The 18,778-nt window shown below is 41.1% G+C and overlaps 1 protein-coding gene across 5 annotated transcripts in view; it reads left to right on the top strand.

Annotated features, from left to right (window-relative positions):
• The first annotated feature begins 1,216 nt into the window (after window positions 1–1,216).
• osbpl3b (oxysterol binding protein-like 3b) overlaps window positions 1,217–18,778 on the top strand; it is a 196,194-nt gene continuing 178,632 nt past the window's right edge. For all 5 annotated transcript variants that reach the window (XM_059654038.1, XM_048563469.2, XM_048563478.2 and 2 more), the window contains exon 1: window positions 1,217–1,469. The gene's annotated coding sequence lies outside the window, so the exon portion shown is untranslated. The remainder of the gene's footprint in view (window positions 1,470–18,778) is intronic.

Genomic DNA, 18,778 nt, shown 5'->3' with positions numbered 1-18,778 from the left:
TCCTTGACCTGTCCATCTTCCCTGGACTGACCTATCCCCTCCCTACCTCCTCACCTATACTCTCCTCTCCACCTGTCTTCTTTTCTCTCCATCTTCGGTCTGCCTCCCCCTCTCTCCCGATTTATTCCAGTTCCCTCTCTGATAAAGGGTCTAGGCCCGAAACGTCAGCTTTTGTGCTCCTGAGATGCTGCTTGGCCTGCTGTGTTCAAGCAGCTTCACACTTTTGTTATTTTTGACCAGTCTGTCTCCTTTCCACCAATCTTCTCCTCTATCCATCTTCTATCTGCCTCCCCCTCTCTCCCTATTTATTTCAGAACCTCCTTCCCCTCCACCCTTTCTGAAGAAGGGTCTCGGCCCGAAACATCAGCTTTCCTGTGCCTCTGATGCTGCTTGGCCTGCTGTGTTCATCCAGCTCTACACTTTGTTATCCTATCAGCAACTCTGCTTTCATCTCCCCAGTAGCGCCTGTCTCCATCTCTACCATAGCTCCACAACCACCAGAATCATTATCGTTGCCTTTGTCACTTACAGTTTAGATTTCACACACACTGTCATTTCTAGCCTCTGAGCACCAACTTACCCGAAAAGCAAAGCTCCCCTTCCCATTACTTATACTTTACATTTCCCAAAACTCCGTGAGGCAGAAACTTGTTCAGCGGAAGCGTTATTTCTAAATGGTCAAATTAACTTTTACATTTATGTAGCACCCTTTTCGGCCGCAGTATGGCCCAAAGTCATTGTCCCTACTCAATGAAATACATTCAGCCCATTGGCAAGAAAAAAAATTATAAAACATTTGTATTGTACTTATAAATATTTATATATAACATAAACTGTGAAGGTTAAGTCTGAACTGTTGGCAAAGAACCAATGTCTGATTAAATTACAGTTCGATTGAATATTTTTGGAATTCCAGATTTGTTTATTATGCAAGAAAGCGACAGTCATCTAAGTGTAGAAGAAAATATTTCCAATCTAGATAGGCACGTGGAAACGAATGGCAGGGCGGGTTTTGAAAAATAAATGGTATTCTTACAAACATGTCACCATGGCTTTAAAAAAAACTCCACAGGACAGCGTCTCCAAGCATTAAAATCATAAGCACCTTTCCTACTTTTCAAGAAGCTGCCATCAATACACAGTTCTTGTGTGTGAAAGGGCCGTGTTGATTGACAAGGTCGCGTCATGGAAACGCTGTGAGAGAGGGCGGGTTCGCGCTGCTGCTGTGACTGAGCTGCGGCCGCTTCCGTCTCGTTAGTGGATACTTTGAGTCGCGTTAAAATTGGAATTTAGTTTCTGCCTCATCTGTTTCCCCTCACAGTTTTTGTCTAAATTCTTGGATTTTGTGTGTGTGGTTTTTCCCTCGTGTGTTTGTTACCAATCCTGGAGCGAATCGACCTAATTTCCTTTTGCCCAATCTTGGGAGCTGAGCCTTCGGTGCGTTTGATGGCAAGTTGCAGAGCTGCGAGGTGAGTGAGTGGTAAAGTCAGGGAGAGCGCGGGGAGCTATCCTCGGCTCGGGGTGACTCCGCAGGTGAAGGGGATTAGGGTTGTGATCAGCCCGCTTGTTTTTGGATTTCCTGTACCTCCCGCACGAAGCAGGAGAACTTTCTTTCAAAACGCCAATGCCGAATTATGTTACACTCAGCGCACCAAAAGAATTCAACCAAAACACACATCCCGGGCTCGCCTATTAACTGCCTAATGTCAAATACTTTTGTTTAAAAATAGGGGCTTGAAAATATTACCTGAAGTAATTTTAACAGGTCCAGTGCAAAGGGATGATAAAGTGGCTGACCTGAGGGTTTTTTTAAAGAAAGCACTGACACTAATGGAATGGTTTTACATAGAAAATGTGAATTTGCGTATCTTTGAGGAAATCGCGTCGTTTATTTTCGAGCCGGAGAAACCAGTCCCCCCCCCCACCGCTGAACATGCTGCAGGAGGCTTGTAAGAACCTGTTGGAGATTAAAAATGACGAACTGTTTTGTGCAACGAGTCAGGTTTCACTTGGGAATTGTACTGAAGAGGTGATTTAGGGCCGCGGGAAATGGGTCTGTGCAGTAGAGATTGCAACGCAATGCAACAAAGATTAAAACTAAATATTTGTGAACAGACGTGATTTCTGCATTTTTCGTGGTACTTCACCCTCCAACGGTGACTGTTCATTTCCGATCATAATCTACAACAATCTGAGCAATAATTTACGTTCATGAGTACGAACCTAGTTTGCCATTTACACGAGACCTGCTTGTGACCATTGGTATTGACCGTTTCTTGAACGGTGTCATGCATGGCATTAATTTAAATAAAAGCGGATTCTCGTCAGTGACAGACCAGCGACTAATGTCATCTAAGCTAATTGCGAAAAGAAACGGAGTACGACTTTAACTTCATCTAACTTTCAACATGACTCTAGTTCAGTCTTTGAGGGGCTGAATCCTTGGACATTGCTGTTTTTTCCCCGAGATTCATTGCTTGAGGCAGGTATTTGCTTCCAGCTCTGAATGAGGATATTAAAGGAAGAAGGTTTGTCCTGTTGTGAACAACGGCTTGCTTTTTATAGGATTGTCTTTCACATCCCTGAGTGCTTCTGATAATCTAATGGGAAACTGCTTTTAAGACAAGTACATAGTATTGAACAGAAAACCAGTTATCTGGTTCTAGAAATGTCTTTGCAGGGAGAGAATGATGGAAAAGAGTGCGGGCAGATCATTCTGGAAAGTGGATCTGAGGAAGCTGAAAGCTTTGCAGTTAACGGTGGTGCAAATAGTTTTATTTCCTTCAGTCTCCCTGAGCTTTACAAGATCGTTGCAAGTAAAAGCTGTTCATATTTCTAATACTTAGGCTTACAAAGGCAAACTAGCAACGACAACAACAATAATTAAATATAAAAGCAAAATTTGCTGGAAAAACTTAGCAGTAGTGGCAGCATCTGTGAGGAGAAAACAAAGTTAATGTTTTGAATCTGGTGACTCTTTATCGGAACTGTTTTGATTCACCACTGTTTGTTTGTTCACCACAGATGCTGCCAGAACTGCTGAGTTTCTCCAGCAATTTTTATTTTTGTTTCGGAGGGGAGGCAAGGAGGACGCAATGGTCAAGTGTTATTATTGCTGGATTGTTAATCCAGACACCAAGGTCATGTTCTGGAGAGCCGGGTTCAAATTCCACCATGGAATTTGAATTTTAAACAGGCTGGCGTGGTGGGTCAGTGGTTAGCAATGCTGTCTCACAGTTCCAGGAATCTGGGTTTGATTCCAGCCTCTGGTGACTCTGTATGTGTGGAATTTGCACATTCTCCCCATTTCTGCATGGGTCTCCTCCATGTGTTCTGGTTTCCTCCCAATGTTCAAAAATATTTGTGTTGGGCAATTTAACATGGCCAAGTGTCTAGGGGTGTGCAGGCTAGGTGGGTTAGTCATAGGAAATGCAGAGTTGTGGGGCAGGGAAAGGAGTCTGGGTAGGATGCTGTTCAGGGGGTTGGTGTGGACTCAGTGGGCTGAATAGCCTGCTTCCACGCTGTAGGGATTCTATGATCTCCATCCGAAGTTCTTTGTTCATATAAAATAATAAATAATGTACAGTCATTTATTCGGTTAAATAGTGTGGTTCGTGACCTGACGGGATAGTGGCACGTCTCAATGGTATTTACTTCTTAAATTGTGAACAAAGGCTTACGTTTTACACAGTGTCATTAGTGACCACCAGACGTCTCAAAGTACATAAGTACATAAATATATTCAAATGCTGCCACTCTGTAATGGCGGAAGTGCAAGCAGCTTTTCTGCATACAGCAAGAACCTGCAAACAAATGGCTATGAAATCTGTTGTTTGTTGACTGAAAGTCAGGGCACTGGGGATAGCTCCCCTGTTTATTGTCAAAATAGTATCATGGGATCTTTTGTGTTGAGTTGAGAGCAGACACAGCCTTGATTTACTGTCTCATCCAAGACACACTGACAGAAACTTGGTACTTTTTCCAGTGGTGTAAATGATAAAAGCTGAAGTACCATGGGCTGAATGAATCTGGTTTTAAATTTCATGTTGAGCAAATTTGCTGCCTGTACAATGTAATTCAATGTGGAATAACCTAAGTCAGCTTCTCTCTGTGTTGTAACTTTATATGCATGCGGTAGAGGAAAATGAACAATTACATGCAGCCATACTGGTGAAGAAATGTTGAATTGATGCAGATATCATTTTAGAAAGGAGCTAATATGATCACTTTGGTTAGAGCAGTGTGGAGTGACAAGAGGGAATGTAAACCTGTGTAAATGTGAGAATTAATTTGAAATGGGTGCACTTGAAGCTGGAAACAGTGAGGCAGAAAAAAAATAGCTTTTGTTTTGGAATGCAGGCAACTTATCTTGCAGCTGAGAGAATTATAAAGGATCTGATATCATAATTTTTTTGAAAGGAAGAAAATACTCTAAAAGTTTGGCTGAAAATTGATGAAAAAATATTAACTAAAGAGTGGTGTATATTAGTGATAATGGGAACTGCAGATGCTGGAGAATCCAAGATAACAAAGTGTGGAGTTGGATGAACACAGCAGGCCAAGCAGCATCTCAGGAGCACAAAAGCTGACGTTTCGGGCCGAGAGGGTCTCTCTGATGAAGGGTCTAGGCCCGAAACGTCAGCTTTTGTGTTCCTGAGATGCTGCTTGGCCAGTGGTGTATATTAAGCTCGTTGAAATTTAATGGATAAGGTCCGCAATGAGACTTCAACAGGGATTTCTACACTGTGGTAGACATAGAGTGAGGAAGGGGATGAGGGCATTCAGTACAGTGGAAAAAAAGTATGAAATGCTGGTAATAAGATCATCTAAACCCAGCAATCTATTTTATTTCCACTTTTTTAAAATCTTTGATATTTTTTAAAAAAATCTTAACCTAACAAATAAGCCAATTCTAACAAATATTTGGTCAGTCTGATTTGTCTTTCCCGAAGACAAAGGCATACAGCTTGGTCCAGAGACGGCTGTAGAGTTTGTGCCAGAGAAACAGGCCTCAGTGCTATTTAATCACTTCTTGAGTTTCCTTGAGCAAGTCAAAGGTCTTCAATGGCTTCCTGTTTCAAGTATGGAGTCAGCAGGAGCACGTGGATTTACCTCACCTTTTTACACCTTCCCCCCCCCCTTTACCTGGAGGTACAACAAGTTATTTACTGCTGGCTGTGTGAGATGTAGAAATTGACTTGTGGAGCTTGAATGGTTCGGATTTTTGAGTTCAGTTTCAGTCACAGGTTCTGGGAGACTTCCAGCCTCCAGGTTTACATGCCTGTGGAAAGTGAAATGTAGAGCCTGGTTCCTCCCAGAACTGATCAGAGATGCTGGAGGGATTACAATAAGATGGGTAAAGAGCACCTTGACTTTTCATCCTGTTCTCTACGACCCTGTGGAAATGACATTAAGTATGTTGTGTATTTTGTACAAAGCTTGTGCATTTAAGGGATTGAAATATTAAACCAGTATGTCATAGGGGTATGTTGGCAGCTAAGAGGCCTGGAAGGGATGCAGAATGAGTCACCCTCTGCTGCAAGAAATTGAGTTGCTTACATCAGTGCCAGTGATGAATGCATAGTCAAAACTCATGGGAAATGAGAAAAATATTGAATTGTTACTTTGGCATAATATTTGCTAGGGAAGGTGATTTGGGTTTGAATGATTTAAAGGGGATTAGATATGATAGATAGGGAGACATTAATAAACTAATCAAACTTGGAGATAATATAAAATTGACAGGTTATACTATGAGTACTAGAACAAATGTGATGAAAATTAGTTGATTTAACAAGTGGCTTCACCTGATCAAAGAGAGAGCTTGTGATTTCAAATAAACCAGGTGTCGAGTGACATAACTTTATCCACCCCATTCCAACACTGGCGCCTCCACATCCTGAAATTCATATTTCAAAATGTAACCAAAAACACCTGGAAACTGTTGACATTATCACAGCATGCTCGCATATCCATGGCTTGAGTAATTGTGCTAAGATCATTATCTTGGAATTTCTGCTGTTAGCTCAGCTCCTAACTATTCAAAATGTTTCAGTAGAACCTCTTATCTAGTCTTATCAATATCATTAGTGCCATTGAGATAATAGTGTAGACAAGTTCAGAGTGCTATTAGTGCTCAGAGTGCTAAAATCTTAGCCAAGGTTTTGACTCAGTAACTGATTTTTGATAATATTTCCAAGTCATGATTACACCTTGAAAGGGAGCATCCAAATGATGGTGTTAAACTTGTGCCTGCTCCCTTTGTCCTTTTTATGTTCTAAGGTTTTGGCGTAGATCTGTAGCTCGGGTTGAGGGTGTTGAGGTTGGTTGACTTGCCGAGCTGGTTTCTTGTTCCGCAGACGTTTCGTTACTGTGCTTGGTAGCATTCTTAGTGTAGCCTCTGGAGCGTCATCACACTACCCTACATCAGGAACACGACAGAACTCACCACAAGACTTCTATGACCGTTGAGCATCAGAGTGGCACACGTGCCCACATCAACTCTACGACAAGTGCTCACCTGAACTAAAGACCCACTCGCTGCCATGGACAGGACCAATGTCATCTACAAGATCCCCTGCAGAGACTGCGCGAAACACTACATTGGACAAACAGGAAAGAAACAAACAAGAGTACATGAACACCAACTGGCTACAAAAAGACAACCAATACTCACTCATTTCAATACACATGGACAAGGAGAACCATGACTTCAACAGGGACAACATCACGATCCTGGGACTGGGTAGGCAGAGACAAGCATGAGAATTCCTGGAAGCATGGCACTCCACGCAGCATGCTATTAATAAACACATTGAACTCGACCCCAAATACATTCCATGATACAGGAAATCCAGAAGTGAGGCAATCCATTACAACAGACCCCAGAGTTTAAAAACCAGGGGGAGAAAACACACCGCTTCATCAGAGGCGGCATTGAGGATGTTACCAAGCAGGTAACTAAATGTCTGCGGAACAACAAACCAGCTCGGTGAGCCAACCAGCCTCAATGTCCTTTTCTGTTATTTAGCACCTGCTATTGTAGAAAACTGCATGAGTTGCTTATCTACATGTATCAGGTAGAGTCATTTTGGTTATTTTTTGAAAAGGATGCCATGTAATGTGAATAAGAGGGGACCTGTACTGTACTTGCATATCAGGGGAAATATGTAAGGCACCCCAACTTGTACCCAAGTCAAAAGCTTGTAGCGTTATTTGTAACAGGATTTGTTTTCTATTTGCTAACCAAGGTCCATTTTCTGAAGAAGGGTCCCAACCCGAAACGTCAGCTTTCTTGTTCCTCTGCTGCCTGGCCTGCTGTGTTCCTCCAGATTCACACTGTTGTCTCTGACTCCGGCATTGGCAGTTCTAATTGTCTCTCAACACAAATGTGGTGTTTTCACATCGGCAAGCTGATAAGTGAAGTGTCACTGGGATTGGTGCCGGGGTCACAGTTGTTGACAGTTTCAAAGAATCTAAATGTATGTTTGCTAAACTTGCTGTTGACACGAAGCTGGGTGGGAACATCATAAATTGTGAAGAAAGCAAAGGGAGTCGGTAAAGGGATATAGATACGTTAAGTGTCTGGGCAAAAGAATTACATATGGGATATAATGTAGGAACATTTAATTTAGTCCACTTTGGAAGGAAGGATAGAAAAATAGCATATTATTTATGTAGAGACATCTTGGTGTACAGGTACATGAATCGCATAGTGTTAAAAGTACAGGTCCAGCAAATTATTCACATTGTGAATAAGATGTTGTCTTTTATTGTAAGTGGAATGCAATATAGAAGTTAGGAATGTTTTGCCATAGTTGTGAAGGGTATGGGTAAGACCACATCTAGAATACTCTATTTAAAATAAGATTATAAATAGATTAGCCCAGTTTGGGTTCTGCCAGGGCCCCTCAGCTCCTGACCTCATTACAGCCTTGGGTCAAACATGCACAAAAGACCTGAATTCGAGAGGTGAGGTGAGACTGACAGCCCTTGAAATCAAGACGGAATTTGACCAAGTGTGGTGTCAAGGAGCCTGAGGAAAACTGGAATCAATGGGTTTTGGGGGCAAATTCTCCAATGGTTGGAGTGAAATCTGACACATTGAAAGATGGTTGTGGTTGTTGGAGATCAATCATCTCTGCTCCGGGACATCTTTGCAGGAGTACCATTTTCAGCTGCTTCATCAGTGACCTTCCGTCTATCATAAAGTCAGAAGTGGGGATGTTTGCTGCTGATTGGTGCTGAACATTGCACATTTGTGACTCCTCAGATACTGAAGCAGTCCATGTTCCCATGTAACAAGATCTGAACAGTATCTAGGCTTTGGCTGACAAGTGGCAAGTGATGTTTGTGCAACACAAATGCCAGGCCATGACCATCACCAAATAAGAGACAATCTAACCACTGTCTCATGACGTTCTGGTATTCCTAGCATTGAATCCCCCACTATCAACATCCTGGGTATTGTCATTGACCAGAAATTCAACTGGCCTCACCACATTAACACAGTGGCTACAAGAGCAGGCCAGAAGCTAGGAATGTTGCCATGATTAACTCATCTGACTCCTCAAAGCCTGCCCACCATCTACATGGTACAAGTCAGGAGTGTGATGGAATATTCCCCACTTGCCTGGATGTGCACAGCCCCAACAGCACTCAAGAAACTTGACACTATCCAGGACAAAGCAGCCTGCTTAATTGACACTACATCCACAACCGTCCATTTCCTTCACAACCGATGCTCAGCAGCAGTATGTACTATCAATGAGATGCTCTGCAGAAATTCACCCAAGTTCCTCAGACAGCACCTCCCAAACCCACGACCAGTTGCATCTAGAAGGACAAGGGCATCAGACGTATGGGAACACCATCACCTTCAAGATCGCTCCGAGCCAATCACCATCCTGACTTGGAAATATATCTCTCTTCTTTCACTGTCCCTGGATCAAAATGCTGAAATTCCCTCCCTGAAAGCATTGTGGGTCAACCTATAGCAGAAGGGCTGCAGCGGTTCAAGAAGATGGCTCACCCATCTTCTCCAGGACAGCTAGGGACAAGCAAGAAATGCTGGCCAGTCTGCGATGCCTGCATCCCACAAAAATGAATAGAAAAATAAAAGCAACAGTTCAGAGAAGCTCATTTGACTGTTATTCAGAATGGGCAGTGGGGATGTTATGAGGAAACGTTAGATAGACTGGGCCAGCACTTACTGGATTTGAGAAGTATAAGAGGTGATCTTATTAAGAGATATGTAAGATCCTGAGAGGACCTTTTAATAAAGAGTTAGGTTAGTGACTGAAAAGGGAGTTAATCTAAGGTTATCAGGGTAGGTGAGAATTTAGAATTGAAGGTGCAATCTGAGCAGCCATTATTAAATGGCATAGTAGGCTTGAGAGATCAAAAAATGTTAAAAATTATTTTGTACTTACTGCCAGGAAATAATGGATTTTAAAGTGAGTTGAGAAAAGCAGTTTCTAGAGTGGGTTCTACCTTTATAGTGTAATGTTACTAAAGTTCTCTCTTGTTCTGCTGACCCCACGACATCTAAGTCATCTGTCAGTAAGGCCTAAATACCTTTTCACTTCTACTGTACGGTTTTAAAAAACAACTATACTTTGACTCCGTAACTTTCACGTGTGTGTAAGAGATGCAGTCTTTTCAAGATTTGTTTTTATTAGACTGGATTACATACCATAGAATTCTATTCTGCTTATAAGTGGACCTATTCCTGTGTCTCATTTATAACCACAGCCCGTAATTGGTAAGTATATCCTCTCAAACAAGGAGTTTGAAAAGTGAGGAGCCATTCCAACCCTCTTCACTTAATCAGAAAAATCTTTGGAGCTGTACACAGTGCTGCTCTCCCTGTGGTTCATCAGTATAATTTTACCCTATAGTTATCTCGGCTGTCTCGGTCCCTGGTGCTTTAGTAAATAGCTTATGACGTTTACGTCTGCAAACATATTTTAGTTATCTAGTCTTCAATCCTTTTTAATTCTGAAACTTTTGGCCTGAGTACTGACTGAACTGCTGCTACTCACCCAAAACAGATTGAAATCCATAACTGTCCATTTCTACTTGTATAGGTACAAACCATAATTACATAATGGAAATGCTAATGTATTCATGGAAACTTAGTTTGCAGTGATTTTGGATTATTCATTCTTTGTCACTTGCTAAAACATTTCGAAGGATTTCAAACTAATTACTCCTGAAGAAACTGTTCCTAATTTACTAATAAGAAAAACTCAAGTCCCCGCATTGCATCATTGAACTTTTTAATTAATACAAATACCTTCTCAAATCTCCTGAAAGTTGTTTTTAACATATTGATGTGAGGAATAATTGTTATTGGTGCTATAATTACAATTTGCTTGTTTCCTTTTTCTTCTATTCTCACAGTTTAAAATAATATTTTGATTTTACTTGTCTTGTTCTCATGTCAACCTCGTGTTTCAATGCATCCCTACTAATTAAAAAAGTTCAAGTTCCTGCAGTTAGCTGGTAAGTCTCTCATTGGTTACTCTGACTTCCTGCACTGTTGTCCTTTCTTCATTGCTGATCGGAACAAGATGCTATCGTGGGGATATCACTGACCTGAACACCTTATCTTCTGGAACAAAAACAGCAGTTGCTGGAAAAGCTCAGCGGGCCTGGCAACATCTGTGAAGAAAGAGATCAGAGTTAATGGTGACCATTCCTCAGAGCTGATGGTAGCTAGGAAAATGTTGGTTTAAATGCAGAAAATAGGGAGGGGGTTGGAGATGTGGATGGGGTGTAAATGATAGGATAGAGCCCAAAAAGAGAGGAGAGCAGTTGGATAGACAAAGGAGTTGATAACGATCTGGCGAGGAGGTTGAAAAGTTGTTAATGGGGACTGTTAGAGACTAGCAATAAGTAGTGTGTAATGGCAGCCTGTGTGATAACCAGGCCTAGTGTGTGTGGGGTAGGGGTCTGTGACATGGGAGAGGTTAGGACCTAAAATTATTGAACCCTGAGGAATACTCTTGCCCACTCTTTCTTCACCCACAACAGCCCCATGGTACCTTCCCCTGCAACTGGTGAAGGTGTAACAACTGCCCATTTACCTCCTCCCTCCTCTCTATCCAAGGGCCCAAACATACCTTCCAGGTAAAGCAACGCTCCACCTGCGCTTCCCAGAATCTAGTCTACTGCATTCACTGCTCACAATGTGGTCTCCTGTACACTGGGGAGACAAAACATAGACCGGGTGACCGCTTCGCAGAACATCTGCATTCTGCACGCAAAAAACACTCTGAGCTACCTGTTGCCTACCACTTTAGCACGACACTTTCTTTCCTGAGATAACAAGGTGCAGAGCTGGATGAACACAGCAGGGCAAGCAGCATCAGAGGAGCAGGAAGGCTGACATTTTGGGCCTAGACCCTTCTATTTCCAGGCCAACATCTTTGTCTCTGGTTTGCTGCAGTGTTCCAGCAAAGCTGAACGCAAGCTGGAAGAACAACACCTCATTTTCTGCTTGAGGACCCTGTAGCCCTCTGGACTCAATATTGAGTCCAATAATTTCTGGCCCTAAACTCTCCCATGTCCCACCCCCTACCGCACACACTAGGCCTTGTTATCATGTAGCTAGCCATTACACACCCCCTGTTGTTAGTCACTAACAATCCCCATTAACAACTATTCACCCTCCTCATCAGATCGTCATGAACTCCTCTATCTATCTGACTTCTTTCTTCTCTCTCTTTTTTGGGCTTTATCCTATCGTTTACTCCCTAATCCCATCTTCCCTATTTTCTGCATTTAAACCAACATTTTCCCAGTTACCATCAGTTCTGCAGAATGGTGACCGGACTTGAAATGTCTGATATTTTTCTTTCCTTCACAGATGTTGCCAGGCTGGCTGAGCTTTTCCAGCAACTTTTTTATTTTTGTTCCTGACTTAGAGCATTGATGGTTCTTTTGACTTTTACCTTTATTGTTCAAAAGAAGCCAGAAGGTATTCTGCTTTCCATCACTTGAGATTGCTTTGGTTGTGCATGCTGATATTTCAGCGTTTTATGCACTAAATTTCTAACACGTTAGGGTCTGTTTGTAACTCAAATTGTAAAGTTCAATATTTCCAATGCTTAAATTACTGGATTTTGATTACATAAGTTACATTGGTGTTAACAACAATGAGTCGGGATGTTTTAAACATTTTCTTTTACCTTGCTGACAGCTGCCAAAGGTTTTTGTGCGCTTTAAAAGTGCACACTTTCTGTAATCAGATGTTTGATCTGTTGTGTGGGCTTTCCTTTAGATGTCGTGAAAGAGGCTGTTTTGTACTTTACGAACTAACTGGATTACGCTGATCTCCTGTGCTCAGGTTGATCTTCTGTTAGGATTTGAACTGTGTTACTTCCAGGCTTCAACTTCACTCACTGTTGAAATGGTTTTCTCTATTGGCAATCTTCCTTTGTTTTTTGATTAATGAACCAAACAAAGACGCATCACCATTTTCTGAAATGATTTACCATCTCATGAACTATGACGTGTACTTGTGTTTATCTACAGATCTGTAGGGATTATTCATGAGCTATCTGTGGATTCTCCTGGATGGTAAACCCCTCTGTGAAGTCATGATCTTTCAATAATTTTGTGTATTAAGGTTAAAATAATTCTCAAAAACTTTGGGTACTTCCTGAAGTATCTGTTAATTCTTTTACATCTTCAACATCACCAGCAATACTCCCAATTGTGTAAAGAATGGTGTAAATTGTTCAGCTTCTGATTTAGTGTCCTCTTAAGTTTTTTTTAAAATTTTTCCAGGATATCCAACTGTACTCTATTTGACTCGTCTCTGAAATTAAATCTTCTTGTCAGTATCATTTTTGACTACACGTCTTCTGAATGTAATTATTTGTTCACTCCACTTAAAGCTTTTGGTGTTGCATTAATAGCAATGGTTAAGTTCTGTACTGGAGAGTTGTCCTATGTTTTGAGTCCAAAATGGAGAGTTCATATCTTTTCTGTCAGTTTACTGGTATCAATGTGGACTTCACAAGCTTCAAAATCTCCCCTCCCCCACTGCATCCCAAAACCAGCCTAGCTCGTCCCCGCCTGCCTAACCCGTTCTTCCTCTCAACTATCCCCTCCCCCCACCTCAAGCTGCACCTCCATTTCCCACCTACTAACCTCATCCCGCCTCCTTGACCTGTCTGACCTCCCCGGACTGACCTATTTCCACCCCCCCCCAACCGCCACCTCCCCACCTATACTCTTCTCTTCACCTATCTTCTCCTCTATCCATCTTTCGGTCCGTCTCCCCCTCTCTCCCTATTTATTCCAGAACTGTCTCCCCATCCTTGTCTCTGATGAAGAGTCTGTGGCTAAACCTCGATTTTTGGATTGTTCCTGCATCTCTAATTGTTTTGGAGTGAGTAATACTCCAACTCCAGGGAGTTCCTAACCTTCCTGCTGAGGCAAGTCTCTTACCAGGTTAAAAATGATTTTATTAATGCCTGTAAATTTTATCTTATTGAATCTTGGCATGAGGTTTTGTTCTTTTTGGCTGCAGACTGCCTGCATGAGCAGGATGCTTAAAGTTGATCCTGAAGAAATCTTGAGATCTCTAATACAACCAGCGTGTGCTATAAGGTTGCCAATTTTAATCCACACTGCTGCTTGCCATCTTGTATAAGCATTCTCACTGCAGACCATTTTGCTCTTTGATGCCCTCTGCGCTACTACTTGCCATTGGTTAGGTTTGCGACAAAAGTCCTCTTTTAGGGTAGGATCTACAGTACTTGTTTAGTCTGATGTGGTAGAGGAAACCCACTTAATATTCTAACAAGCAGAGGCTCTCATCTAGACCGGAAGTAGCTTATTGCATGTTAATGCCAATGTGTAAATCACATTAACATTACAGACATTGCCACAGAAGTTAAGAAGGACGAGGATCTCTCTTTTTTTCGTTCTTTGCTTCAATATCCTGAACAAGTTCTGACCAAGTCTCTCTGACATCATCAAAGCTAGTGGCTGTTAAGACCTTGCTCAATATTAACCTTATCAGACTCCTACACCCTTATACAACATGATCCAGTGTGGCACCCTTAATGGGACACATATGAACAGAACAAAAAAAACTGTTCAAGCAAGCAGTTTGAAGAGTCCTCACAGACGGTACAGAATCCAACCAACTCTAAATTGTATTTGAATTATGTGCAGAAAGTAAAATAAGCATGGGTAAAGATGGATGGAATTAATAAATAAGATACTCTGAGAGAATGCATCATAATTTACTTTAACTAGGTTGAACTCAATGCTGTTAAATTATCTAAAGTTCTTGAGTACGTTTGTAGCTCGGGTTGTGGTTACTGTGGCTGGTTCACTTGCCAAGCTGGTTCATTAGTTTACAGATGTTTCATTACTGTAGTAGGTAACATCATCAGTGCAGCCTCCAATGAAGCACGGTTGTGTTTTTCCACTTGTTATTTAAACTCTGGGGTCTGTTGGAGTTAATTACCTCATTTCCAGTTTTTCTTTGCTGTGTGCATATAAGATCTAATTCTACATGTTTATTGATAGCCTTCCTGGTGGAGAACCAGGCCTCAAGAAATTCCCGTGCTTGTCTCTGTTTGGCTTGCCCTAAACCATGACGTTGTCCCAATCGAATTGGTGGTGGTTCTTGTCTTTGTTTATGGAGACGAGTGAGTACTAGTTATGTCTTTTTGTTGTTGGTTGGTGTTCATATATTCTTGAAGCCAGTTTCCGTCCTGTGTGTCCAATATAATGTTTGTAGCAGTCCTTGCATGGAATGTTATATATTAGGTTGGTTCTGTCCCAAAGTGAGTAAGGGCTGTTTGGTTTTTGTTACATTGGACAGACAGGAAGGAAACTAACAGGGTAATGGAATGTCTGCACACCAACAAAACAGCTCAAAAAATGTACCAATCACAGCTGTTAAATTATTTTTTTCAGGACTTCACATTTTTGAGAGCAATTATCACTTGTACTGTTTAATATCTCATTTTAGTCCTGAATGCCCCAGCCACAGCTTTTCCATCCATTCCTCGTGCAGAATAAGTGAATGAGCAGCTGAATCCAAGTCCTTGCATTTTTTCAGCACTTTGCCTACTTGGGTAAACTGCACGAGCTCCTCTCTGACAGCAACTTCCACTTTCTAGGTTTAGTGTGTTTCTGATGTTGATAGAATTTGCTATTGGGTTTGCTGTTCTTTTTGAATGCTGTTCTTTTTTCAAAGCTTAAGCCTGTTCACTTCCTATAAAAGTGCTACTTATAATCAGATTCCATTCAGTTTATACAATTACAATGCAATTTCTACCACCCAGAAGGATATGAGTGACAGGCATGTGAGAACATCACCATCTGCAATTTTCCCTCCCAAGTCGTGCTTAATCATGATTTTGGACTGTATTAATGTCTGTTCTTTGCCATTGAGTCAAAATCCTGGATTTCCCTATCACATAATAATACCCACTGCTGCTGCTATTATCTTCAGCATGTGGACTGCAGCCTCCCACAAATGCATTTCAGTAGATGCTTCTGAAGAGCAATTAGGAATGTGCAGTAATTGCCAATGACACCCATGTCCTGCTAATGAACTTCAAATTAAACCTGTTGTTCTGTTCATTTAGCCCATCTTATTTGGCAATTGGTTTTCTGGAAATCAGCCTTCCGTATTTTAAAATTATGATTGGGTTTTGAATTTATGTTTGACAATTTTGCCTGCAAAAATAGAGATGTTTCTTTAGAATGATTGCTGTCCTGGGGTCTTTTAGAACAGGCACTAATAAAAACTTTCTAATCTGTTTGGACAACTTTTTTAATATTAGGGATTTCTCCTTTAGGACTTACAATTTTAGATTTGGTAAGTAGCCACTGTTAGCAGCAGGGAAGCAAGAAACTTCAGCATTTCCTTCATGTGTTTTCATGGCTCGTTGTCTGTGAGGGTAGCTCAAGGGTTGCTTACATACTGTTCATTGAATATGCAAAAAAAAATCAGTGGTTTAATTTCATCAGAGAATGTATGTATGTTTTCATTTGAAGGGGATGTACATCCATTAAACTGGCACACAGTAGCTGTGATTTTTAGATGTGAAGATATTAGGGCGCACAAATGATTCGCATGAAGGGTTCCAAGAATGATCAATTTTAAGAGGAGATTTCATAGAGGATTCACAACGATGAAGGGTCTAGAGTGAGTTGATGGGCAGAAACTGTTCTCATTGTTGGAAGCACTGAGAACAAGAGGACACTGATTAAGATGATTGACAATGGTGAGAAAAGACCTTTTTGACGCAGCCAATAGTCAGAAATTGGAATGCTTGCTAGTGAATGTGGCAGAGGCTGATAAGATAATAATTATCCAAACTCCTTTTGAAAGCTATCTAAAGAGAAAAGAATTGCCCGGCTGTGGAGGGGTATGGCAGAGGAATGGAACTAGCTGAGTAATTTTTGCAGATTGTTATTTTGGACATGATGGATTAAGTAGTCTCCTTATTCATTACCATCCAGTGATTCTATTTAGTTATTGTATCCCTGCTATTTACTTGGATGTTGAGGAGAGAAAACTACAATCTGGATGATAGTGCCACAGGGGCAGCTAAAGTAGAATATCTAGCATGGAGCTCATTTGAAACAACAGTGTGGTGGAACATGATCTCACTCACTTTTGCTGGAATCTAAGAGGCTATTTGACTATGTTAGATACTTTGAACAACTGCAACCAGTATGGTTTTTTTATATATGGCCAACAGGGCCTCAATGATTTAAACAAGGTGAAGATATCTTGGCCCCAGGAGAACAGAGTTAAGTAGTTAGAGCACTAACTGAAACATAAGTAGGCAAATGTACCAGATTTCAACAGAAATAGTTTGCTAGGTCTGACGTGAAAAGTAGACATAGAGCTGGAATGCACAGAGGAGTAGGAGATTGAACACCACTTTACAGTTGCACTGGTAGAGAATAACTTGTGAAGGTAATAGATGAGTATACAATGATTTAGTCAATAATTCTGTGTGGAATAATTTCTTCTTCTGTCAAGTCTGATGCTTCCAAGTACAGTCTGTAGTTTTTTTGCATTTTTAATATGAGACATATGGAGACACTTTGAAAATTTAGTGAAATGAAACATAGCCCTCAGGCAGAAGAACTCGGTAATAGGAATGATAGGCGGCATGGTGGTGAGCATTACTACTTCTCGGCACCGGGGATCCATGTTTGATTCCAGGCTTGGGCAACTGTCTGTGTGGGGTTTGCAGGTTCTCCCTGTTGCTGCAGATTTTCCCAGGGTTTTCTCTGGGGGCAGCATAGGTGGATTGGCCATACTAAAGTGCCCTGTAGTGTCCAGGGATGTGTAGGCTAGGTGGATTAGCCGTGGTATATGTGGGGTTATGGGGATAAGGTGGGATGTTCTTTGGTGGGTCAGTGCAGACACAGTGAGCTGAATGGCCTCAATCTGCACTGTAGGGATTCTGTGACTGAAAGCTTTTTCAGAGAGGTTTTTAAGAAGCATCCTAAATGAGGATTTGGTGAGGGAATATCTCCTCTTCCACCTTAAAGTTCAAAACAACTAAGCACAATGCTATCAAAGATTGAGCAAAGCAAGGGGTTAATGTGCAGTCAGGCAGAGTCTGGGCACAGTGTTTTGAGGTGTATAAGACAGTAGAGGGATATGGATAAATGAAGGGGTTTAAACATGAGGGATGGAGTCAATATTACTGAGCTAAGATCAGGATGATGATCTTGAATAGGGTGTATAGCTTGCATCATTTTGAATGAATGGATGTACAAGGCCTGTTTAGACATTGGTCAGAGAAACATCAAAGTAGTTGATTCTGCAGGTGACAAAATGCACATAAGTGTTAAATTTTGTTTAGAGAGGAGATAGCCACAATACAGTTTTGTCCTTTTGGTCACTTTGTTTCTGAAATATTTATTTAAAATTTGATGTCTTTTACATCACACAGCTATCCATATCCTTGAAGTTCCTTTTTATATCTATCTCCCAGATCTGTACTGACTACCTGATGATCATATGCTAGAAATCCCTCCATGACCTTGCTCCAAACAACTCTGCTTTCTTGTCCAGTCTTGAATTTCTTTTTCATGTAGTTGTAATTTTCTGTGTATTTCCTATTCATCTATTTCATTATTCAAAGCAGAGCTTCAGCTACTTAAGCAGATCCTTCTGGCATGCTGAACTCTTCTACCACTTTCTGCTCTTACTTTTTAACACTCAGATCACTTTTGTACAAACTTTCAATCACCCTAAATACTTTCTCTTGATTTCTAATTTCCCATTACTCTTGTAACTGTCTGTAGGCGCTTTAGGAAGAAATGCATAAATAAAATTTCTTGGTGCATTAAGTGGAGTGGATTATCAGTAATTTGACTGCTGTTCTGAATTTTTAATGCGTTGTAAAATGTTTGTTGTTGTCGATCAATGGTTCAAATGTGGATTTGCAGTCTTTGCACATTCTTTCTGTTAAGCTCGATTTGTTACATTCCTCCCAACTCGGATTTGAGCTTCAGTGTCTAGGTTGCTGTGGTTCGCAAAAATCTGGCATTTGACCAATTTGGGAAAATTGGACCTTGATAAAGTGTATGATGATTTTTCGTATTCATTTTTGTTTTCTGACTCGAGCTGCTCCTGCTTTTCATTGTTGACTTTTATTAAAATTATTAATTCTAGTCAATGCAGTTAATTAAGTTGTGATTCTTTTAATTTGCTCCATGGTCCCCAACAGAAATGATTCTAATGAAAAAATGACTTGTCTGTTTTTTTTAC

Source organism: Stegostoma tigrinum, chromosome 2 (genome assembly GCF_030684315.1).
Source record: "Stegostoma tigrinum isolate sSteTig4 chromosome 2, sSteTig4.hap1, whole genome shotgun sequence".
Taxonomy (NCBI): domain Eukaryota; kingdom Metazoa; phylum Chordata; class Chondrichthyes; order Orectolobiformes; family Stegostomatidae; genus Stegostoma; species Stegostoma tigrinum.
Note: the sequence above shows the minus strand (reverse complement) of the source record. Positions and strands in the feature narration are given on the sequence as shown.